This window comes from Melospiza georgiana, chromosome 1, assembly GCF_028018845.1.
Source record: "Melospiza georgiana isolate bMelGeo1 chromosome 1, bMelGeo1.pri, whole genome shotgun sequence".
Classification (NCBI taxonomy): Eukaryota; Metazoa; Chordata; class Aves; order Passeriformes; family Passerellidae; genus Melospiza; species Melospiza georgiana.
This window is the reverse complement of record NC_080430.1, coordinates 118,878,540-118,888,543: the sequence shown is the minus strand read 5'-3', so window position 1 is coordinate 118,888,543 and position 10,004 is coordinate 118,878,540.

The window sequence follows — 10,004 nt, the reverse complement described above, 5'->3', positions numbered from 1 at the left end:
TCCTCCTTGGAGTATTCCACTCTTCCCACTAGATGGCCTCCAAGAACCAGTATTTTCTGTTATTTTGTAATTGGGTGTGGTTGTGTCTCGCTAAAGTTGAGTAAGATATTTACTGTACTATGGTATGAAGTGGGGTGTTTGGGATGTGGGGGAAGAAGAAGGGAGGAGACAATAGCACTGGAATCTTACTGGCAGAACGGGGCATATTGGCAGGACTCCATGAGAGAGTCTGTGAGCATTGAATTAATTCAGCTGGGATTAAGTCTTGTTTCCAGTGAATATTTAAACCACTCAAGCATTAGCTGGAGGTGGCTGGAATTACATCTGTCTTTCCAGGTGGTTGTTCCTCCCCTTTAGCTGTAGAATCTGTCTTGGTTCCATTTCCTATAAATATGAAACTAGCTCATGCAGAACAGGACAGACAGTTTAGATGGGAAGAAATTAGAACTTGATCTCAGAAAACCTTTGCCTGGGAGGCAGGAAAGACCAGTTTGAATTCCTTCAGGTAAGGAAGAAATTAAATGGAAGAAACTTCCTGAGAAAGTGCTGTAAGTATGGAGTTGAAGAATAAGAGGAAGAGCTTGGCCCACAGGCTTCATTGTGGGGAAAAACAAATCACAAAACAACTTGCCCAAACCCCCACCACTTTTGGGCTGACAAGCTGTGCAAAATTCCCTGGCAAGGTAGGGAATCCAAAGCAGAGATTACTGTCCAAGCACTTCTATGTTGAATACCATATTCTTAGGTTAACTTTTAACCTTTTCCCCTTTAGCATCAGTGCCACCATGTTCATTGCTGTGGATACTGCTCAACAAAACAATATTGAAAGCTGGACTGTACTGGGGAGATTTCTATAGAAATTAATGATTAATGGCCTGTTAGGAGCAGTGAGGAAAGTATGGAGACAGTTTGAACAATGAGGAAGAACAATAAGGAATGATTTCCCATTTATGTGTTAATCCTGCATTGCCCTTATGAGCCAGGAGCCCTGAAAGAGGAATAGTTGTGTGTGTAATCAGGTGGCTGAAGTCTGCATGCCAAAACTCAATCAAGAATGTTTGGTTATGAGGTGGGAATATGTACATAAGGTTTCAGTCACTTTTATCACAGTAAATAATATTTTATCTGGGGTTGTGTGGGTTCTTTTGTTTTTTTTCTACTGTGTAGTTCTCATTCATGTATCTGGTGATAGTGTTACCAGAAGAGCTATGGGAATTGGCTAGGGTTCAAGTCCACTAAGGTTTCTAAGTGCCTTTTCAAATTATTATGGTTTGAGTACTTATGTGGAAGACAGATTGAGAGATACTGTGAAGTGATTTATTACCTTTCCTTGTAAGCCTTGTGTCTTTCCCCAGGGCAGGCCTCTTCTCTAATCCACTGCTTATTTATAGGGCAAATAGTGAAGTTTATCCTGCCCTGAGCCACCTGTTGATAAGGATACTGTTGCAGCTTTCATCACTTCCTCATTATGTTTATATCTCTTTCAAAGAGTAAGCAGTATGTTTTAAGAGCCAGCCTTACTCTTTTAGTTCTTATATAACCAAAAAAATTTCCAAGACAATTTCATGCAAAAAAAAAAAGCCTACACCATTTAAAAATAGCTGTCACTATTTGGTGGAGCGCTTGAACGGAGCATTCACTCCAGACTTAAGCAAAAACCCTGTGATTATCTGATTTTTCAGAGATGTAACGAACAAACATCCCTTGCAACTAAGCTTTCTGTAAATGAAAAGCAGAAAGCCCAAAAGGTTAAAAGGGGTAAATTCTAGAAGTTACTGCTTCTGAGCATCAAAACAACTGGGCTACTTTTTGGGGTAGAGTTAATTCTCTCCACATAGTTTGGGTGGGACATTGTTTTGAATTTGTGCTGAACACAGAGTTGATAATTCAGGGATGTTTTACTGTCGTTATCTCAACCTATGAATTTTCTCACTTTTACTCCTCTGACTCTCCCCCCCACCCCTCTGTGGAAGGAGTGATTGGTTGTGTGGGGCTTTGGGGCTAAATCACAGAAGCTTGTGACTGTGTAGCTCCCAAGCTGCCTTTGATGATCTCTTTCACTGTGTGTATGCAGGTTTAAGAGCTGCTGTTTTATGTGTGTAGTCTCTTGCAATTTTCATGAAGAATAGATCAGCAAGATCAGAAAGACTAAAACAGCAATTTTCTAACTGGAAACACATTAGGAAATTAGTTTCTCTGTGTGACTTCTTGAGGCACTGATTTAAACTGGTTATCATGACCTTAATTCAACTGCAGAAAGGGAAGTTTGAACTTCATATCACTGTAGTTGACCAGGATTTACTCAGCAGGTCTTGTACTAATAATGCCTAAGGACTTGCTTCTTCAAAAGACAATGGAACATACTAGTCTGATTAATTACTCCATTATTATTGTATTAATTACCAATTTTTAATATAGCATTAGATTTAATTAATAATGATTTTGTTGGCATTATAGAGGAGACACAAAGTAAAGTGAAGAGGTTACAGACGATTTCTGAGATTTTTCCAAAGGAACTATGTCCGAATGGAAGTACTCCAAGGTTTTTGGCCAAACCCATTCTCATCCTGGATGAAGTTAATTCTTTCCATTCTTGTAGACTTCTAAATTCATTGCTGGCATTTAAATTGTTGTACCACTGAGGGAGGACATTTGCAGGATCTAATAGCAGATCTAAACATGTCTTTGGCTTCCTGAGGAAAAGAGAGAAACCTGAGTGGCCTATTATTTGCTTTGCTTTAATTTGAGGTATTTGTACTGATTGTTTCTCACTAAAATTTACAACAAGCATCTCAGTCTACTACTTCAACAAAAAGTACCAGTAATTATTTTGTTTCTGAACTTAAAACCAAAACAATTCTCTATGTTCTTCATGCCACTAAGCTGAACACAACAAAATTTTCCTCCTTCTAGGAACAGAAGCTACTTCACTGTTCACTGAGCTACTTCACTAGGCTCTTAAACTTTACTTGGGTTTCTCATCAGACTCAGGATGAGTTTGTTCCCATCCCTGTAGTTTTCCCACTTAAGTTCTTGCAGACTGTGCTACCTTGTGGCTCCTTAGGGAGTTTAATTACTGTACCAGAATGTTGAGGCAGCAGTTACTACTTCTTCCAGCAACAGCTACCATAATCTTCCCAAATTACTGACTGTTCTGCTTCAGATGCCTGCAAATGGGGGAGCTGGCTCCATGAGCACCCTAGATGTTTGAGCAAGCCCAGTAGCTCCCTGGCCAGTTTGTGTCAGCTGAAGCTGAAGCTCAAGCCATTGCAGCCCAAGATGATGCTTCAACAGAAATGTCTTTCATTTCCTTTTATTCTTAACTGTCAAGACCCTTGCCTTCCATTAGTTGTGTTTGCAAAGTTTCCCTAAGAAATCTGTTCAGAATCTGTCAGCTGTTTTGTCTTTGTGTTCCACACCCAAGGAATCAGGCGCATGAAATTAATTCCTCTGGATTAATCACCAACTCTTTTAACAAAAAGTGAAACTTGAGATGACAATGTACTGTAGCTTTTAAGCTATGCTTAAAAGAAGTGAGTGGGGAAAAGTTATCATAGAGATGAAGCATGTATCTTTAGGCATTAATTTTATTTTAAGAGAAGCTTAAATATGCTTTAACATCCCCATGCTGATGTTATGAATTGCATAACATCAGCATGGGGAACACCAGTCCAGACAATAACATCTGTTTGAACAGCAGGGCTTGCTGGGCACCTTTTGATTTCCCAAATTTCTCACTTCTACATTTTGACTGCTGAGTCCAGGGTACTGTATAACATACTATCCTTTTGGCAGCCATTCCTGCAAATGCTCTGCATGGATAGTGATGGTCACTCTAGGACTTTGGTGCTAAACTCAGTCTCCCTCTGAGGCTTGGCTGTCTGTGCCAGTGAGGCCACAGAACTGCATGGGACAAGAATACAAGTCATGTGCCAGGTGATGTTTGACAAGTCAGGGTTTCACAAAACACAACATTTCTGTCATGTCTCACTCATGTTTAGACAAATTAGGAGAGTTTTGATTTCCCAAGAGAAGAGCAAGCCTGAGGCTCATATCCTGCATTGCCACATCAGTGAGTGCAGACACGGGCCTAAACCATGCCAGGTATTTTTGCTGTTCGAAAGGACTTAAAGTGACATTCAGAAAGGTTATTAGGTGTCAAATAATGCTTTTTTAAAATTCATTCTTTATAAGAGAAAATTAATACCTATGTAATACAATGAAATTACTTCTATGTAGAAATTATATCCAAGGAGAATAGTGGTGACCATGATAAATCTCCTGGGCACTATCTGAAACTGAATGCTCATCCATGCAGTGTCATTGCTAACAAAGCCTGTGTATATTTTGAATTCCCAACCTATTTGGTTTCTGGATGACATGAAGCAGATGTCTGCTGGGATCAGTTGTCCCCAAGTTGAGGAGTGGGAGCATGTTTATACAGCGTCATTAGGGCTAGGGTTACTGTGGGAAGAAAAAAAATCCTGTTAAAAAAAAGAAAACAAACCAAACCAAAACTGTCTTTAGAACAGAGCTTGATTGCCCTGCTCAGTTTTCAGTTACAAGACAGATTGACCCCATATGGTAAATGAAGGTCTAGACTGACGTTTTTCTTATGAACTTTGCTGCAGCCCTAAATCACTGCCACACATAATTTTTATTTCTTTAGCACAGTTTATCTCCTGCTAAGCTTGCCATGACTTCAGTGAAAGTTTTTTTTAACTCAGGGCCATAATGTTGAAGAATATAATGCAGACAGATGGATGATTAATTGTATGAGAAGTAATTAAAATGAAACATGATCTCATACTTTCATGTGTAGTACAATTTTTGGTATTTGTCTTGTTCTCTGTGTCCTGCAGAACTTCTTGATAAATTATCATCTAGATACCAAGACTTCAAACCAGACAAGAAAAATGAAAGAGCTTCATTCATGCAATTTGAAATTAGACTGTGGCTCTAAAAAATAAAGGCAATTAAAATTTGGGATGTCTCAGCTGCCTGATTAAGCATCTAACAAGATGCATGACTGACACTCCTCTCCAATCTTTATTTATTTGTTTATTATTAAAAAGCTCCTCAGATGTGTATAAGCCATCTGCTGCTCTCAGATTCTCTGAGCCCTGGTATATTATGCATCTGTAAAGTATTTTCATTTGATGCCATTAACTATGGAAATTTGAGAATGAAAATTTCCAGTAGAAAAAGCTGATGCTTTCTAGACATTTCTGATAATGGCCCAATCTTTCCTCTTTTGTCCCCTACATCTCTATTTTGATCATTACAGCCAAGCTGCAGACTGCTTTGGTGTGATGAATGACACCAGCCAAGCGACGGCAGCCGGGCTAGGTCATTCCCAACATCTTTGGGCTACTTATCCTGGTTATTTCCTCAGCTCACTGTGGAAGCTTCCACCCGGAGATGGGGCCCTGGCTCAGCCACAGGACTGCAGAGCAGCTGGAACCTGGATCATGGTGTGTTGAACATCAAGGTGTAATAGTGCCAGGATGGGCAGGACAGCATGACACCCTGTGAGGAGTTTCAGATGGAGGAGGATGCTCTGTATGCTGGTGTTGGTGTCAGACAACAGCCCAGGGAGGGACTCACTTGGGTCCCAGTTGGCTCCCAGCTACACACACCCCATCATAACTACAGTAAACTGAGCCATGCCTTAGCACTGCTCCTTCTCCACTTGCAAGGGCAAGCAAAGCCCACAACCCTCCCTGGGCACAAGCATGCCAGCAGACAGGTGTGGGAGGAAGCCCAGGCTGGGTCAGCTTCACCCAGACCTGCCACACAGCTGGCAGTGAGCTGCCACCCTCTCCTGACTCCTGCTGAAAGCCTTCTGCCTGCTGAAAGCTGCTGTACATTTCTGCATGCTGAGCTTTGCTGGGACAGGTGCTGTGATGCAGCAAACACGTGGAAATGAGAAGGAATACATCAGCACATGAAAGAAACTGGCCCTTAGCTCCTGGATGGAAGCTGAAGCAAGACATGGCAGCTGCAGCTGGTGAACACTGTGTTACTTCAGGCACTGGAATTTCCAGCTGACCCTTGTTCTTGATTTGAGCATGTACCTGTGGCTTTCAGTCATCTGCCTGCCTGCCAGTGTCTGAAAGATGGAAATCCCAGCCTTGTGGACGAGGATGAGGATGGAATAGTTATCTATCATTTGGCCTTCAGTGGTAGAATCTCCTTCCACCAGTAAAATTCCAGGAGAATTCCTTAACTCTGCAGCAGTGAGCCTGCTGTGTAGCAAAATGCTCTGGGCCTCTTCAAGGCTCCTGAGGGAAAAAGTGGTGGTGAGGAGGCACCACTCTGATGAGTGAGATGTAATTCCACCATACCAGGCTCCATCACATCATAGAAATATCTTTCTCTGAGGTATTGGCCCTCTACCTGTGCCCTGCTCAGCTTCCCCCCTCCATCAGTCAACCCCATGGAGGGGAGGTCCTTGGTGCCGCACAGCAAAGGTTTTATTTCAATAAAGAAAAAGGTGAGACTGGAGCATGTAACTTCTCATTTGTGAAGAATGAAATCAATTTTCACATCAAACCCTGTGTGACTTGGGCTTGTCTTTACCTACAGCTGCACCAGGGCTTCCCTCCCACCTTGCAGGAGTAGCCCGGACCTGATGCAGATGTGTGGGGCAGAGTGAGCTAGACTCATCTGAAGAGGCAGGTGAGAGTTACAGAAGCTGGCAGGTATAAAGAATAGCTGTGGAGATTATCCAAATGTCTTGCTGAGTCCAGGTCTTGATTTTTATTACTGTCACTAGGGCTGGTTTCAAAGACAATTTCCTATAGCTGTGCAGGGTACCCAAATGAGAACATGCATTAATCATGCTGTGTCCCAGGTACGGATGCATTGTAGCATCAGACTTAATTTTACTGTACCAATATTCTGTATATTCATACTGAACAAATAAAGGGTTTGTTTGCAGCTGGATCAAAGCTAATACTCAAATATTAATAATTAAACCAAGTGGTGCCAAGCAGGTGCAATTTCTGGGCAGGGAGAAATGACCATGAAGTTGCCCTACACAAAGGATTTTCAAAATTTAAATTCGGTTTCACTATATTATGCACTTTACACTGTATTTTTCCCCTACACCTCTTTATTGCAGTGTGGTTTTTGGCAAAGTTTTTTCTCTGCCTTGTAAAAACATTTAATAAAGTCTGGGTTTTGTTTGATGTTGCAAAAATGATAACAGCAAACCTACATAGCACTGAGTTTTGGGGAGGGCAATGGGATGTCATGAGGTGAAACTGCAGCAGGCACACAGAGTACTGGTGCTCACTTTTTGACTAAGCACTGAAGTGGATGCAAAGCTGGGGAGCCTGAGGACTGTGTCAGATTTTCTTATAGTGTTTTCAATCTTCTTTAAGTGCTTGAAAGCACTCTTAACTACAATGGAGACTAGTATGTTTCTTCTTGAATCTTTTAACCTATTCCATGGGTGGTTTTGTGGCTTAAAGTGGTTTTTGTTTGTTTGGGGTTTCAGCACTGTATTTGTTTGTTTGTTTGTTTGTTTTGGCGGTTTTTCTTTTCTTTTTGTTTGGATTTTTTTTAACATCTCTTTCTTTTCCCCGAGGGAAAAAGATACATAGGTAAAACCCAGTCCTGTAAATGACAAGTTATTTTTAGTTCCTGAATTCTTCTATGCTTAATTAGTTTATACAGCTGAAAATGAAAAATAAAACCCCATGTCCATGTCCCCATATGTGCTCATGTATAGCACCTAATATCTTAAATCCCTTCATTTGTCTCTAAAGAACACCCATTAAAGTTGTGTGTGGAGAAAATGGCACAATCTGTTGCATATAATCCTCACACTTAAAAAATACAAATATTTTTAATATAAGTGGGCAGCTTCACTGTCAGCCTGCACACACCCATAACATGCCCAGAAATAGACATCAGAAACCTAAATGCAGTAGAGGAATCTCACTCTCTCTGTTGGTTTCCTGCATACCCCTTTCTGTTCTCTCGTGTTTTCTCCTCTCACAACCCATGGAATTCACCTCTCTGTGACTGACATATTTTTTTCTCAATTGTCTCTGCTCTCTGAATATGGAATATTCCCTTTCTTATGTCTTCTTCTCTGATGTGTTTTTCAAAATCCTTGTCCCTGGCATGTGCCAGCCTTGCCAGGACTCAGAGCTAGCCTGACTGAAAACCATTCTGAGGAGAAAGTGGCAATGCCACAGCCATGGTGGGCAAGGATTGGTGCCTGAAGCCCTGTCCTGCTCTGGGTGATGCAGAGCCTGACCAGTTGCTGTGCCCTCATCTTTGCCAAGCACAGCTGTGGGCACACCCTGCCCCCCTCTCCAGACTAGACTTGGGGAAAGGGGGGAAAATGAAGGAATTTGATGACAGCACAAGTTTGCTTTTGGATTGAGGAATAGCCTTGGTCCTTTGTCTTGGCAGCAACATGATCATCTGGAGTCAATGGAAATTAAATCCAGAAGGTGGCCTAGGAACTACCGGCATGGTTTCCAGGCTTGGTAGTCAGCAGCTCTGTTAAATTAAACAAACCAAATTTGAGTAACATCCTGTTTCTGTGAGCAAGTCCAACACAGCTATTACTGTTCTCCTTCCACAGAGTGTGATACCGAGTGATTCGATACGACAGTGCGAGTCCCACGGTGCCACAGCCACAGCACAATGAGGGCCGTGAGGCTGAGGTCACACTCAGCAGCAGCGGCGCTGTTTCAGAGAAATCCCAGAGTGTCTGCTGTTCCCCTGAAGTGTCTGTGGCAGATCTGGGCTAGTAGAACACCTTGCATTTTCCTAGCACAAAGAGGAAAGGCTTGCATTTTCTTCTTGGTTTTCCAGTTAGGCTTGGACTAGCTGGTAACACAGAGTAACAGCTGTGTTCGAATAAGTAGCCACATCTACCAAGGAAGTTGAATGTTCATTCTTCTCCAGAAGGACAAAGACAGATGTACATACCATTAATTACTGATGCAATGGCCCAAGCAAATTTTCATCAGTTGTTTTAAATGTCATTATATATAAATATCACATACATATGTCATATATATATATATATGAGTGCTTTCAGAAGATCACTTTTGGAGTGTATATTCCAGTCAGCTCCAGGAAATCATCTGTATGTAATTTGGAAGCAGAAATTGTATTTATTAAGGAGTTCCCATTTCCAACATGCTGCCTAATGTTATGCAAAATTATGTCACACAGAGCAGATCAAGAGTCATAATAGCTACACTGGATGAACAGAACAGACCTCAAAAGTAGGAAGCCTGTCATGCAATACATTATTCATGGCTGGCCAAATCAGCTCCAGAAGCTGCAAGTAAGGGAAGAAGGGAGTTGTAGCTTTTTTTTTGTTTATATCTATTATATTTATAGCTTTCTTTTTATTTATTTCTTTATTATGGCTTTTTAAATTTATATAATGTATATTATATTTATGGCTTTCTTTACTCTCCAAAAATTCTGACTCCAGTATTGCATTTGCTTTGTGCATGATCTCCTTGCTTAAGCAAACTCTAGAAATAAGTTTCAGGGTGATTAGATACTTCTCCATTGTAAGTTTAAATGCTTACAATGTTTCTGAACAAAAACAATTCTATGACTACAAAAACTTTATTAAATTGAAGTATTTTGTTTTGCTGTAACTATCAATTGCTTGTGAGCAGGAAATAACTAGGGTTTTTTTCTGATGAGGCTGGCATTTTAATTTATTTGCATAGTAAGTCATCCTTTAAGAATACAGACTTTCTGGCAAGACAGGGGAATCAGGAGAATCCCTAAATTTATCAGTAATTTTGTGCTGCAGATTACTGCTCCAAGAAGTGCATTCCCTGGACAAGAGGGATAGAATCCATCCATAGCCTTTCTAGACATATAAATCAAAAGTATTTTATTATCTCTGAGTCTGCATCAAAAAACAGAGCGCAGGCCTTTCTTCAATTACATTAATAAGATAATCTGAATATTAAAAATGCAAACAGTGCTTTTACACAAATTTAACCTAT